Genomic DNA, 7,462 nt, shown 5'->3' with positions numbered 1-7,462 from the left:
TAATGACCTTCTTTTAATTTGATTACCTCTGTAAAGATCCCATCTTTATATAAGGTCACATTCTGAAATCTGAAAGGTTAGGATTTCAACAGATGAATTGCAGGGAGCCACAATTTAACCAATAACACATCATAACCCATTAATAAGTAATATTTCATTGGGTATTTCTTAATAAGTCACATTTTTACATAGTGGTTAATCATTCTCATCATTTTTTTTCATGAACAAGTTCTAGATACTTGTATTAGAGATCCAATGTGCATTCTTCACTCTTTATTGGGTACGCTTATGTTTAATTCATAGCAAACTGTTGTTCACAGTGATCTCAAGAATCTCTGTTACCGCCTATTTTCCCGAGTTCAAGGTACCCTGTCATCAATAATTAGCTATGACAGACAAGGAACACCAGGTGAGCAGATACAACTTAAAAAAAAATTGCTTTAAATAGGTTTTTCCCCCCCATGTTATGGCTATGTCATCTAAAGTCTCCTATGGCAAAATTGCTTCACGTTGTTAAAAAAAGAAACCTTCATAGGCTTAAACAAATATGCCAAGAATGAGACGGAGAACAAATCACTGAGGCATTCATTTAATTAAAGTTGATGTCTGCATCTTTTTCTGAGTTTATTGATATTGTATATTGTTATTGACTTGAGTAGGGTGAACTTTCCATAGCATTAACCATGTGGTGAACTGTAAACTTGTAGCTATACCAAAGAAAAACTAATGCATGTTCTAGGTCACAGATACTGCCAAACCCACTGTTATTGCAATCAGATTGTTTTATTGAAACTATACAAGTACTCACATACAGAAATAGTAGGTGTCGGTAAAAGGTTGAAAGATATGAGCTTGTTGTTTGTTTTTGCTCTAAACTATACACTTGCTCTTGTTTGCTCTGACTAAAGTGTCATCATGAAGGAAAGCAGGGCTGGCCTGAGGTCAAATATCTGAGTGGTCAAATTTACCAGCTCCCTTTTTTTCAGCTTCTTCTTCTCCTCCTCTTAGGATCGCCTCCTGCCCAGAGCACAGTTATTAAATATTGTCATCTTTTTATGACTGCAAGTCTTTCTAGCTCCAGCTTTTCAAAGGGAGAGTGGTATGATACAAACACTGATAAAGTATATTTTATTGAATACATGAATGAATGAATCAATCAGTGAGTGAATTTCGTCCAACCAGCACTGACTTTTTTAAAAAACAACAACTATTTTTATTAATTTCATTGATTTCAGAGAGGAAAGGAGAGGGAGAGAGAGATAAAAACATCAATGATGAGAATCATTGATCGGCTGCCTCCTGCATGCCCCCTACTGGGGATTCAGCCTGAAACCCAGGCACGTGACCAGACCTGGAATGGAACCCTGACCTCCCAGTTCATAGGTCAATGCTCAACCACTGAGCCACACTGGTCGGGCAAGCACTGACTTCTTACTGTTGAAAATCCAAAATTAATTTCCCTTTCCTTATTTTTTACTACGTTTAGTGTCTCCAGTTTGTCTAGTTATAAAAATGTAAGATTACAAGTGTAATAATTAACAGTATTAATAATTTACCATCCAAAGTTATTTGCTTTCCATTTAAATGAATCTCTGCTTTGTAGCATTTCAGCCACTGTGGTAAGAAAAGCCTTAGGCTGTCACTTAAGTCTATTTTTTGGTTGTTCTCCAAGTAGCAAATCCAGTTCTGAGAAGAATGTCTAGGTGCATAGCAGACACATGATATAAGTGTATTTACTGACTGATGAGAAAAGATGAGAATTCAAACATTGGGATATTATCTTAAATATGAAAGTCTGGGTTGTGTTATATTTCACTGAACCCAAGATTTTTACATCATCAATAAAAACTGGGAAAATGCTCAGTATTTCCTGATAATCTCAACTAAGTAGTTCAGGTTGATGAGATCAAGTTTTGATCAGAGACAATGATAGTGAGAAGTGTTTCTCCATTTCAGGCATCAATAGTGGACAGTTTCCTGGCAGCCTGGGAAAACAGGATGTTGTGTGGCAATGTGACAGAGCAGATTTTTTTTACAGGAAAAGGGGACTTGAAAGTTAAGTCAAAAACTGGTTTTAGGATATAGTTGAAACGCCAACTATTATTGGTCCTATCTATTTTGGTCTTTGCGAATCCAAGCTTCTTATTACCATGGGAATATTTAAATGAAATTGTGTAGATATGAATAAAACCCCCTAGTCTGAAGTCATGAACTACATTTCCTAATGACAGTAAATATTTCAAAACATCTTCCTGCCAAATATTCTAGTAAGCATTATCTATCTTACGAAAATCCTAAGGCGATACTCTGTACTAAATTAAACTAGGCTTTATTTCCCACAACTGCCAAAAACATGACAAAAGTTCATGTTCTCTTTATCCAGACTTCTGGACTGGGACTTCTCAATGAAACTTGTTCCAGAGACATAATTGTTTGGGTCTTCCCTGCATGGAGTTCCTCAACATATTACTGAAGTAGAGATGAAAAGGTAATAAGGAAAATACTTCTAACATGTGTCAAGTTGTCAACATTATCAAGAACACTTTCAAGATCGTCTTAGGTGTATAAGCACTACACAAATAAAATAGACAAATTTCCCGCCCTTTAGAAATCCTCAGTCTAAGATAAAGTACTTGAAACTAACATTAGAATTACAGAGTCAATGAATTTAGAACTTGATAAATATTTAATGATGACCAATATGAACTTTGAGGCTCAGGAATCAATACAATGTTCTAACTTGATGAGTCTAAACTAGAATCCCGTTTTCTGGATTATCGGTCCAGGACACTATCCATTCGCTTAAGCATCCAGATTTCTTAACTGTTCGTTTCTAGTGCATAGGAGTACACTTTTCCATCCTGAACTTCCGTTTCCGTGCTGATAAAAACCTTTATCTTTGCAGATGTGAGTGTGTAGGACCGAAGAAATAACCAATCTCCAGAACCAACACAGCGAGCCTTTATTGCCACTGCAATGCGCTCATCTCTGTAGGAAATGGGAGTGGCATAGACCTGGTCTCTGGTTGGTTCCATTCAGATGCATTCTTACAGGAAGCCAAGAAGATTAAAGAAACTGAGGAGGGATGGGAAATACGTATTTTGCTATCGTGCATTTTTGCTTGGAGTTGGTTTTCTTCCAAACTGTAGCAACCCCCACAGAGAGGATTTTGGTTTGTTATTCCTATTGAGTATAATATTAGAGTTACAGTATCATCTTCTGTGTCAGCTAAAAACCAAAAATGGGAAAAACTATTTAGAAGAAAACAAGTGGAAGTATTTAGCTAAATACACTTTCATGTTAAAAGGTCTTGACTGTGTGTTGCTTTGTTGTTACTGATGGTGTTTGGGTGAGATCAGTAAATAGGAGAGCTCTTTCTCATCAATAAATGTGTTTAAGTTAGAATCAGAACTTTAAAAATAATCATTTATTAAATTATGAATAATTTATTGATCCTTTTTAAAATGATCGGCTATCTACTGCATGGCCCCCACCAGGGATCAAGCCTGCAACCCAGGCATGTGCTCTGACCAGGAATCAAACCAGCAACATTTCGGTGCAGAGAACAACACCCAGCCAACTGAGCCACACCGGCCAGGGCAAGTCAGAATCAGAGTTTGCAGAATGGTAGCCTATAGTCAGATTGGGTCTTCAGGTCTATATTCTTTGAGTGGCACAAAATTTATTTTAATTGTCTTAAGACCCCTTTAACAGGAACATATATTCTCCATATCTCCGCAGGCCTCACCAATCCATATAACTTACATCTGGATATTTCATTCTTTTACATTACCCCTGGCCCCTGAAAGCATTAAAGTTCACAGTCCCTGGGATGGGTATTACTGTTATTTCTGTTTTCTCCTGAGAAGAAAATACCAAGATAGAAAAGGAGTAAACCTTAAAGGTAAGGGGGGATGGGAAGAAGCCACTGAAATTATTTGCAGATAGCTAAACAATTTCTAAAATGTAAATGGAGGATGGAAATCTATTGAAGTATACAGCCGAATAATAAAATAACTTTCATAAAAAACCAAGATTTCAGAAGACAAGAAGAGAGGACCACCCTGTCCAGGAGGTCCCTTGGGTAGCAGTTAGAATCGCCTTTGGCTGGATGTCACAAAATCCTAAGTGCTGTGTCTCAGAACTCCAGAGTCAGCTCAAGGCTGAGACACTGCTACAGGGAGTCATCAGGACTGGCTCCTTCTCCTTTCCAACTACTTTCCCAAGTGTGTAGATTTTGTTCTTATGATTGCAAAGTGGCTCTTTTATATCCAAGCAGATGTCCCAACCCAGATATGAACAAGGGGATAGGCCAAAAAGGAAAAGATGCATTCTTACTTTTGAGCACAAAAAATTTTAGCTTTTTAAAAGTCTCATCCAGTAGATTCCTACTTGCATTTTATTAGTCCGAAGTGCCTTGCATAGCCAAATCTAGCTGGAAGGTAATCTCAGAAAATTAGTACTTCTATCTGAACATCTTGAAAATAGTTAGGGTTCTGTTGCTTAAAAAAAAAGAAGACAAGAAAAGCTTTGAAGTAATTTGTTATTAGCTAACAATTAAACAGCATGTTCTACATGCCAAACACTTTACATATAACACATTTAATGCAGGCAACCTCTGCATTAGACGCCATTATATTTCCACTTCGAATATAAGTAAACTGAAGCATACAGACCTTTAATAACACACAAAAGACCACCTAGCTAAGAAGTGGCAGAGCCAAGGTTTGATCCAAAGTACTCTGTCTTCAGATACCATGATAATACCACATTGTGTGAAAGACACACCCAAAGAGGCACAAGAGTTAGAACTGGCAGCTACACAGAGGGTGGCAGGGATGCTGTTAGCTAAACTGAAAGTCTGCCTTCTAAACCACACCACAGGGGGACAATCCTATTCCTCACCCACATTTCCCACTCCCCCTCCATCCATTTGACTCCAGAATGAAAGATAAAAAGATTTTCGATCACTTAGTATCACTTAAGACTCTTTCAGCTTCGAGTAACAAAAAAGCAAAGCAATACTAATGGCATAAACAATAAGAAATTGTATTGGGGCATATAATGGGAAATCTACCAGTAAAAGCGAAATAGCTAAGCCTAGTCTGACCGGACTTCAGCTCCATTTGAACACTATTTTCTTTGCTATTCACTCCTCTGTGAGTTAGCCTTGTTTTAGAGGTAGTTTTCCTCATTATAAAAAATAGATGACAGAAGTAAGTGATGCAGTATTTTCCTCGTTTCTTTCTTGAAGGAGAGAGAGAAACAAATTCTCTATAATTCTCTCTTAAGAGCAATTAAGGACTCCCTCCCCCCAGAAAAGCTTCCACCCACTCTCCCAGGTCCAGAATTGGTTCCCTTGCCTATTCCTAAAACAATTACTAGCGTGGTATAGAACTGTAAAAGTCCAAAATAGAAAGTTAATGAGGAAATAAAGGAAACAACAACAAAAAAATCATTGAAGTGAAGAGTAAATAACACACAAAGTGTCTGACTAGTATAAGATTTCCGATCAAGGAATACTAAATGCTGGAATACAGAAGAGTATATTCTCAAATTTATTAGGGTAAAGATATAATTTCTAACCCTAGAATTATATTCCCAGCTAAACTATCAACCAAAGACGAGGGCAAAATAAATACTTTTTCACATACATAAATATTCACAAGTTTCATTTCATATGTACAACATTCTGAGGAGGTCATTTAAGGATATATGTCAGAAAAATGAGAATAAAAAGAAAAACAAAAAAAGTATGGAATACAAATAACTGGTATCCTTGAAAGTGGGATGTAGGTGGGATAGGAAATACAAGGATTGGTGAAAATCTGTGTAAGAATCAATGATGCCCTGAAATTTCTTTTCATACTATGCTCCAGGTGTCAGCTCACCAAAGTGGTCTGAAGACTGAGACTTACTCTTTAGAGGTTAAACCCAGAGGGATTTTGTATTCAGTGATAGTAACTGAAGTGGGAACACTGTAGTGAAAGAAGGGATTATACTGAACAGTGAGATACTAAAGCTCCTTCTTCGACTGAGTATTAGAGATTTTCTCTTTGGGGAATGTGTTGAACCCAAGAGATAAATACTTAAAGGTATAGACAGGGACCTCCAGCTACAAGGTTCCCACCCTAACCTCAAAACCCAAACCCCACTCTCTCCATATACACAATGTACGTTTAGGTTTTTAGTGTCTCAGTCATATTAGAAAATAGAAAACCAAGAATAACTAAAGATATATGAGAAAATTCCACATGAAAGACAGGTACTAAATTATATAGAAAAAATAAAGAAGCACTAAGGAAACATAAAATTTTCAGGGAAATAAATATTTCCAAAGAAAACCTATAATTACTGGCCTCAGAGAGATAAAACAAGAGGAAATAAGGAGAGGAAGCTGAAAAAGAACTGTTTAAGAATCAAAAAAGAAGTCTAAGAAATTAAAATATGATCACATAAAAAAATTCAGTGAAGATGTGGAAGACAGAGAGAGCTAAAGAAATTTTCCATAAAATACAAAAGTGGCCACTTCTCAGAACAACAGCGGAAATAGAAGTCAGTGAAGCCCTGTGTTTAAAATCTGAGGGTGGTGCGTGACATCAGCAAGATAATTGAATAAGATGTCCCTTGCCATGTCCCCCACAGAAAACAATTTGGTAACCATCCAGCGCCACATGCCAACACCCGGGAGAAGTGTTGCCCACCTATGAATTGGGTGTTAAGCAAACAGACCTTGGTCCTGGTTGTGGATCCTGAAGTGGCCCATGAACTGGCTTCAGGCTCTCTTGACCAGGATCCAGGAGCCCTGGAGCACACTGATCTAGGCGATCACCCATGGATGAGCGAACCTTTCTGGAAGTCCAGGAGTCCAACAGAGAAGTTCCAGTACGCTGTTGGAGCAAAAAATATCCAAATCAGGCAAATTGAAAAAAGTGAGAGGAACAGCTTGACATTCCCACATTACCCCTCTTCCAAGGTGGCACAGCTCAGTGCCAAGAAAGCCCTCCTCAGCCCATGACCCTTCCCACGAAGTGAAAGTGAATGAGTGCCTAGCTTCCCAGCGCTGTGGGAAGCTGCCAGGGGCCAATTTCTCTCTCAACCAATCTAGAATGCTGAGTCATGAGCTTCATGACTAAGGGGCCTAAGAGGCTGGGAGAACATCGGCGAACTCTCAAAAGGTATCAAGGGGAATAGATCTTACTGAGTCATGCACTGCTGATATGCCTCACCTGTGGGTACCCACAACGGGCCCATGGGCACCCATAGCATACTGTGCATCACATGCACACACTCCCCATCCCATGGTATGTGCTTCTGACGGTAGCAAAAGCAAGTTTTGACAGACAGCTAGTGAGCATGTGCATAAAGATGAACTGAGTCTGTGGGCCACAAAGAGACCACAAACTTGAGCATTTAACATTACCTTCGGGAAAGCAAAAGGAAAGCTGTCAGTAACGGGCCT

General features: G+C 38.4%; 1 long non-coding RNA gene across 1 annotated transcript; it reads right to left on the bottom strand.

The window, feature by feature from the left end:
• Window positions 1-4,350: 4,350 nt before the first annotated feature.
• On the bottom strand, window positions 4,351-6,879 carry LOC106697908. Its single transcript, XR_002830403.1, has 2 exons — window positions 6,733-6,879; window positions 4,351-4,502 (listed from the first exon to the last, which is right to left on the bottom strand). It is a non-coding gene; the product is annotated as an uncharacterized LOC106697908 (long non-coding RNA).
• Window positions 6,880-7,462: the final 583 nt, after the last annotated feature.

The sequence above is a fragment of the Myotis lucifugus genome, unplaced genomic scaffold (assembly GCF_000147115.1).
Source record: "Myotis lucifugus unplaced genomic scaffold, Myoluc2.0 scaffold_114, whole genome shotgun sequence".
NCBI classification, from domain to species: Eukaryota; Metazoa; Chordata; class Mammalia; order Chiroptera; family Vespertilionidae; genus Myotis; species Myotis lucifugus.
The sequence above is the reverse complement of the archived record's forward strand: the minus strand, read 5'-3'. Positions and strand labels throughout refer to the sequence as shown.